This window comes from Protopterus annectens, chromosome 3.part1, assembly GCF_019279795.1.
Source record: "Protopterus annectens isolate FY-2018-M chromosome 3.part1, PAN1.0, whole genome shotgun sequence".
Lineage (NCBI taxonomy): Eukaryota > Metazoa > Chordata > Ceratodontiformes > Protopteridae > Protopterus > Protopterus annectens.
The window spans coordinates 1,662,059,110-1,662,065,551 of record NC_056732.1 but is presented as its reverse complement, the minus strand read 5'-3'; the positions used below and the strand labels follow the sequence as shown (position 1 = coordinate 1,662,065,551).

The following is a 6,442-nucleotide window of genomic DNA, read 5'->3' as shown; positions in this document are numbered from 1 at the left end:
GCTTCCCTAAGTAATATTTTTTTTCTAATAGTCATTTTCATGCAATTGTCCTTAATGCAGATTTCATGAATTTTATTGTCTTTAAATTATTCCATAACCTGCAAATTATTCCATAACCTGTAAATATAAACCTGTCAAAATTAGATTTTGTATTCTTTTTATTTTTGTGCTTCTTAAGATGAATCATAGTAGTCAGATCTTATTCAGTCTTGGACTGATGGGACATTCGCAGATCAACATCATGTGAAATTAGATTAAACGGGTTAGACATTTGCCGACACAGTGCAGCTGTCCTGCATTTGCTTATCTGATGCATGAGGCAGCTTGCACATTCTTGTTCTTTATATCACAGTATAGAATAATTACAGGTTAACATGCATTTCATGTATTATTAAATGAATATTGCTTTAAAACTGCTTTGCTCCTTATCTTTTTTAATCATGTGTATTTTTTTACTTTTTTAACAGATAACTGTTATGGACTGGAGAATCAAGGATTCACCTGTTATTTGAATGCATTACTTCAGACATTGTTCCGGACTCCACAATTCACAAATCTTATTAAGTAAATAAAGAGCGGTATCAGTTTTATATTGCTATAAATTGACATTGTATGTCATTTTTCTTGCTGTAATGAGTTTTGATGTGAGAACAAAGTTTACTATCCAGCAACATACTTAAAATGCCTGAAAGCAGATAAGGTATTCAGATAACGCGAGTGCATCTGGGTGGGGTCTACTGTCTACTGTTTATAATGGTTATTGTAACATATGCCAGCTCTGTTCACAGGTATAGGTTTGTACATGTGTACTTGTACACAAATAAGACTTGTCTTTCTGCACAGTGCTATCAGCAGTAAACAAGCGTAGAAAGTTGTTTTAGTCTTGTGAATTTTTATTATGTTCCTTGTATTTTTTTTTTCAATTTCTCCAAATCTTTTGGGTTTGTAATACCATGATGGGAATGGACCCCACTCCTTAGTCAAAGTATGGTTAAAGTTCATGAAATTAGTATTGTTTCAATCTTTGATGTCAGCCAGAAGTGCTCTTCGCAGCACCTGCAATGTGGCCAGTAATGACTCCTGCAATTCGTATGCAGTTGCATGTATAGGTAACTTATCTAAATACAATTGTAGATTCTTTTTTATAAGACCCATTGCTTCTACTACTATTGGGACTGTCTGGGTATCTTTTCTTCCACATTGCTCTTGTTTCTGCCTGCAAATCCTGATATTTTATGACTTTGTGTCTCTCTGTACACAAGACACTGTAGTCATTGGTGTGGTGATTTCAATGATCAATGCTACTTTTTTCTTCTTTTCATGGACCACTGTGTCTGGTTTTCTAGCATCTATCTTTTGAACTTTTGGTAATGGATAATCCCATGTGATGTAAACTTCATCATTTTCTATGATGCTTTGTGGCTTAAGTTTCTTGTGTTTTTCAGCCACTTGAGTACCATAATGTTTGCACAAACCCCAGTGCAACAGTCTTGCCACATTATCATGCCTTTCAGTATACAGTCCTTCTGCCATTAGTATGTCACAGTCAGCAATAAGGTGTGCAACTGTTTCCAATTCAGTTTTACAAAAACTACAATGTTTTGTAGTCCTATCTCCCCTTCATTTTTACACTTGAGTTCGGAGCCGAATCTCGGCTCCGACTCAGCAATTCTCTAGCTCAAAATCTTCTGGTTGGCTCATGGTAAGGAGGTATCCCATAATGCACCACTGACTTATCCCAGATCTCGTTTGCCGCTCATTGAGCTCAGACGTGCTTCTTCTTGGCCGTGGCTAAGTGAAATGTTTTCTACTTGTTTTTTCTAGTTATTGCTCCTAAAGTAACTGTATTCATTGAATTAGTGATTTGTCTTACCCTGTGTCTATTTAGACAATTTGTTGGCATTGTTTTGCTCTGTTTGTGCGGTTTGTGCTTTTGCTGATTGGCCGATCTACTGTTGGCCTTTGTTTGTATCCCTGCATCCCTTGTCTCTTCTGCTGTGCTATATCCTTGTTTGTTGTTTCTCTTTCACCAAGGGCTATGCCCGTTTAAGTTAGAGGGCCTAGTCCTCGGTTCTGTTGTTTGTGTCTTCTTCAAGGGCTAGACCCATTTAAGTTAGAGGACCTAGTCCTCTGTCTGTTACTTCCTTCCTCTCTAGGGCTAGGCCCGTTTAAGTTAGAGGACCTAGTCCTCTGTCTTTGTTGTTACCACAGTACTATCCGTTTAATCAGAGGTTGTCCTTGTTTACCCATTACCTGGTTTCTGGCTTGGTGTTTGCTTATTGTATAAATATGTCTAAGGATACTAAGGACCACAAGCCTTCGGGCTTTAAAAAATGTGCTAAGTGTGCCCAGAAAATGTCTTTAACAGATGGGCACAATCTTTGTGTTTACTGCTTAGGTGCTATTCACCTTCGAGAGTCTTGCTTATTTTGTCATGCCTTTAGTCCCCATGTTCTTCAAGAGAGAAAGAACAAACTGATTTTGAAAGGCCTGTTGAAACATTCCTTTGAGGATGAGTTGGCTTCTTCGTCCTCCAGTTCTAAGTCACCATCTTCCAAGAAGGACAAAGCCAAATGCACAAAAAGGCAGTCTCCCACACATTCCGTGTCGTCGGAGCTGCCAGACCAAATTGGCAAATTGACTACATCCTCGTCGGCTCCACTGCCTTCGGTGCCGACAGAGGTTTCTAATGTGGAACAATCAGTTTCGGCTCCAGGAGTTTCAGAGCCGACAACTGAGTCTCTGTCTTGGAGCCGGTTGGCAGAACTCTGCCCGGTCTCTCCGACTCTCAGTTCATCTATTTTTCAGTGATCTAGGTCCCCCGCTCTATCTTCCAGGTCCTCTAGGAGCATTTCTGATGAGGACATTGTGAGAGTGGTGTGTAGACGACTCCAGAATTCGGCACTGGCAAATTTACTCTTGGCTCCGTCCCAGTCGGCTCCAGAGCCTAATGTTCCCATACACCCTGTCGATGTTCCTCCTCCGAGCCACTCTGGCGCCTCTGAGCCAGAGATATCGGTACCACTTGTTGTGGAAAGGCCGGTTCCAGCTACCTCAGTTGGTCTCTCAGTTCCGATATCCGCTCTGACTCCATCGGTGTGGTCCGTGGGGTCTAGGGTCCTAAGCTGTCTGGTCGGGCCTGAGGAGGACGCTTGGACCCGAACTTCTTTGTTTCCGAGCTTACCTCTCGGTGTTTCGGCTCGGTTGAGTTTGGACCCCACATCTTCCTTGGAGCCTATCTCCTCTGCACTGAGGACTGCCTCTGCACCTTCGGAGCGGGGGGCATTCTTGGAGCCAGGAGGGTTGGCTTTCGAGGTGACGAGGGGTGCTCTGTCCAAGTCTTCAGTTCCAGCCGGGGGTGCCAAAACTCTTTCTCCCTAAAGCGCCGACTTCAGTCTCAGCGCCTTCTCTTATCCAACACTGCAGAGACTCGCAGCCTCAGGAAACCTCCATGAGTGGTCCCCAGTCTCGGAGGTCTCCCCAGAATATTCTTCTGAGGAGCCTGCTCAGAAGAAAACTTGTAAGAGGAAGCATGTTGGCTCCCAAGATGAGTCCATTACATCAGACACTGACCTCGAGGAGTCAGAAGGGTCCCCAAAGTTGTCCTCTGATGATATCTCTTTCGCAGATATCCTTGAGATCCTGAAACAGAGGGGTGGCTGGCCCACCACCTCCCCTTCTGAGGAGGAGTCAGTGTACCTGAAGGCTTTCGGGTCTCAACCCTCCGCCTCTTGGGTGTCTCCACCTTTTGACGAGCTACTGGATCTAGTGAGTCGAAAGGTGTGGGAATCTCCTGATAACTGTGGAACCGGTTCCTAGAAGACCTAATAAATTCTTGTCAGCACCTCAAGACAAAGATTTTCTCACTAAAGGCATACCAGTAGATACCATGGTGGTGGCAGCAGCCACCAAAAAGGAACTTGCTGAAACTTCTTCCACTGTCCATCCATTCAACAAGGAGTCTTGAACGGTGGATAGGTATGGGAAGCGTGTTACACGTAGATCGCTGAACTACCTGTCTCACTTCACTAGGCTCCAGAGAGATCTCCTGAATGAACTAGGAGATACTCTACAAGGTAACGTATCTGAAGCGGTGTCTGATAAGTTTAACGCACAGATGTCTACCTTAAATTCTATCGTAAACTCCTCCATGCGGCTGATATCTTATGCAGCGGATGGAGAGAGTAGGGCAGAGGGTTCAGGAGTTTCTCTTAGAAGACACTCCTGGATGCGCTTGTGTAACTTTGCAGAGGCCTTTAAGTCTACATTTACCAATGCCCCCTTTGATGGATCCTTGTTGTTTGGACCCAAGGTAAAAGACACACTCACCAGGTGCGAACAGGAAGGGAAAACCCTGTCTGCCGTTGGAGTCCGTTTTTTCTTTCCTTCTAGACCCTATCCCAAAGGGCAGAAGGGTGGTAAAATGTGGTTCAAAAAGTCACAGAAGTTTTTCCAGGATACACGAGGTGATTCCTTCTCCAGAGGCAGAGGAGGAGGAAATAACCATAGATGCCGCCCTAGAGGCAGGGGAGGCCTGCAGAACCAGGGAGGTCATGATTCCTTTTCGTGGTCGTCCCTACCAGCGCTCCTGAAAGGAGGCCCAACTGCGTGTCTCTGGAGCCAGTTGGGAGACATATATCCTTATATCCAGAAGCCTGGCGCGATATCACTCAAGACAAATGGGTACTACGGATGATTACCAGAGGATACCATATTCCATTTTCTTTTCCCCCTCCTCGGATCATACGAATCCCAGATGTTACACCCAATCACAGGGAATCAGCAACTTTAGAAATCCAAAAGTTGCTTGTAAAGAGAGTCGTTCAACCCATCCCCGCAGACCAAGTAGGATTAGGGACTTACTCCAGATTCTTTTTCGTACCAAAAAGAACAGGGGACTTGAGACCCATCTTGGATCTCAGCAAAGTGAACGAATCTGTACAGAAGTCCAAGTTCCAAAAGGTCACTTTACAGTCGATACTCCTGTTGTTAGGGAAAGACATTTGGATGTGCTCCGTAGATCTCCAGGATGTGTACTACCACATCAAAATGGACAGAGCATCAAGGAGTCACTTGCGCTTCCAGCTGGGGGCCAGTCATTATCAGTTACGCGCTCTGCCCTTTGGTCTCACCACAGCCCCCAGGGTGTTCACCAAATGCATGGCAGTGGTAACGGTTCACTTGAGACGCCTTGGATTCCAAGTGTTTCCGTACCTGGACGACTGGCTCCTGACTGCCACCACCAGGCATCTACTATTACAGGCCAGGGATGCCACCATTTCAACTTGCTTGCAGCTAGGGATTACAATAAATTGGCAAAAATCTGCATTGTCACCCTCTCAGCATGTGAATTTTATTGGCGCCGAAATAAATACCATCACAATGAGGGCTTATCTACCCGTAGAGAGAATTCAGAATCTCGGGCAACAAATTTTGAGTCTGCTTCCTCAGAGGAAGGCAAAAGCAAAGACGGTGCTCAAATTGTTAGGGACGATGGCCTCTACTATAACATTAGTCCCATTAGCCAGATTGCACATGAGGGTTCTGCAGTGGTTACTTTTTGCCCAATGGTCACTGCAGCAACTGCCTCTTTCTCACTCCATTCTAATTACAGAATCCTGCAAGCAGGATCTTCGCTGGTGGACTCAGTCAAGTCTTCTGACCACAGGCAGACTATTTGTTCAGTCTCCCGCTGTCACCACTGTGACCACAGATGCCTCTCAGATAGGGTGGGGGGGCATTATCTAGGGAGAACAGTCCAAGGCACTTGGCAGGAACACGAGACTCATTTGCATATCAACGTCTTGGAGATGAGAGCAGTGCTTCTGGCGTTGTAAGCACTTCACAGCTTTCTCCCTCTAGGGATGATTGCGATCCACTCGGACAATATGTTGGTGGTATGGTACATAAACAAGGAGGGACGAAATCTTATCCTCTTTGCAGAGAGGCCATTCGAGTGTAGGAGTGGGCAGTGTCTTCCCAACGTTTTCTGATCACAACGCACATTCTGGGGAAAACCAGCGTGATAGTCGATAGGCTCAGCAGGGCTATTCTGATGCCTCACAAGTGGTCTCTGAATACACACATTGCGGAAAAGATTTTTCGCAGATGGGGTCAGCCTTGCTGCAATCTTTTTAACACCCCTCTGAATGCCAAATGCAGCAGCTACTTCACCTTGATTCTCCCGAAGGGGGAGGCATCCAGAGACGCACTCATTCATGATTGGCCCTCGGGACTTCTCTGTGCCTTCCCACCATTTCCCCTGATATCGAAGGTAATTCAGAAAGCAAAATCCTTGGGAAGCAAATCCAGAGACGCACTCATTCATGATTGGCCCTCGGGACTTCTCTGTGCCTTCCCACCATTTCCCCTGATATCGAAGGTAATTCAGAAAGCAAAATCCTTGGGAAGCAAAATGATCCTCATTGCTCCTTACTGGCCT

At 45.1% G+C, this 6,442-nt stretch overlaps 1 protein-coding gene across 1 annotated transcript in view; it reads left to right on the top strand.

Annotated features, from left to right (window-relative positions):
• The first annotated feature begins 468 nt into the window (after window positions 1-468).
• LOC122798607 (ubiquitin carboxyl-terminal hydrolase 20-like) overlaps window positions 469-6,442 on the top strand; it is a 1,084,102-nt gene continuing 1,078,128 nt past the window's right edge. The window contains exon 1 of the mRNA XM_044067685.1: window positions 469-564. The gene's annotated coding sequence lies outside the window, so the exon portion shown is untranslated. The remainder of the gene's footprint in view (window positions 565-6,442) is intronic.